The following is a 1,525-nucleotide window of genomic DNA, read 5'->3' on the forward strand; positions in this document are numbered from 1 at the left end:
TACCAGTGTGACGTCAAACACTTTGTTACAGGAAATGTTCAAAATGTCCTCCATTAGCCAGGATACATGCATCCACGCTCCATCGCATGGAATCCCTGATGCACTGATGCAGCCCTGGAGAATGGCGTATTGTATCACAGCTGTCCACAATACGAGCACGAAGAGTCTCTACATTTGGTACCGGGGTTGCGTAGACAAGAGCTTTCAAATGCCACCATAAATGAAAGTCAAGAGGGTTGAGGTCAGGAGAGCGTGGAGGCCATGGAATTGGTCCGCCTCTACCAATCCATCTGTCACCGAATCTGTTGTTGAGAAGTGTACGAACACTTCGACTGAAATGTGCAGGAGTTCCCTCGTGCATGAACCACATTTTGTGTCATACGTGTAAAGGCCCATTTTCTAGCAGCACAGGTAAAATATCCCGTATGAAATCATGATAACGTGCTACATTGAGCGTAGGTGGAAGAACATGGGGCCCAATCAAGACATCACCAACAGTGCCTGCCCAAACGTTCACAGAAAATCTGTGTTGATGACGTGATTGCACAATTGCGTGCGGATTCTCGTCAGCCCACATATGTTGATTGTGAAAATTTACAATTTGATCACTTTGGAATGAAGCCTCATCCTTAAAGAGAACATTTACACTGAAATGAGGATTGACACAGTGTTGGATGAACCATTCGCAGAAGTGTACCTGTGGAGGCCAATCAGCTGCTGATAGTGCCTAAACAAGCTGTACATGGTATGGAAACAATTGGTTCTCCCGCAGCAGTCTCCATAGAGTGACGTGGTCAACGTTACCTTGTACAGCTGCAACTTCTCTGACGCTGACATTAGGGTTATTGTAAACTGCATGAAGAATTGCCTCATCCATTGCAGGTGTCCTCCTCATCCTAGGTCTTTCCCAGTCGCGGGTCATAGGCTGGAATGTTCCGTAATCCCTAAGACGCCGATCAATTGCTTCGAACGTGTTCCTGCCAGGACACCTTCATTCTGGAAATCTGTCTCGATACAAACATACCACGCCACGGCTATTGCCCCGTGCTAATCCATACATCAAATGGGCATCTGCCAAGTCCACATTTGTAAACATTGCACTGACTACAAAACCACGTTCGTGATGAAGTCTAACCTGTTGATGCTACATACTGATGTGCTTGATGCTAGAACTGTAGAGCAATGAGTCACATGTCAACACAAGCACCAAAGTCAACATTACCTTCCTTCAATTGGACCAACTGGTGGTGAATCGAGGAAGTACAGTATATGCTGACGAAACTAAAATGAGCTCTAACATGGAAATTAAGCGTTTCCAGACACATGTCCACATAACATATTTTCTATATTTGTGTGTGAGGAATGTTTCCTGAATGTCTGGACGTACATTTTTGTAACACCCTGTATAAGTGGTGTCTGTTCTTTCAGATGTGTCTGAAAGAATAGACGTCACATATATAATTAAGGTGAGGACAGGCTCTGATCACTTCAGTGACAGGAGGCGTGCTATGGTAGTCCACGCAGT

The sequence above is a fragment of the Schistocerca gregaria genome, chromosome X (assembly GCF_023897955.1).
Source record: "Schistocerca gregaria isolate iqSchGreg1 chromosome X, iqSchGreg1.2, whole genome shotgun sequence".
In the NCBI taxonomy this organism is placed as follows: domain Eukaryota; kingdom Metazoa; phylum Arthropoda; class Insecta; order Orthoptera; family Acrididae; genus Schistocerca; species Schistocerca gregaria.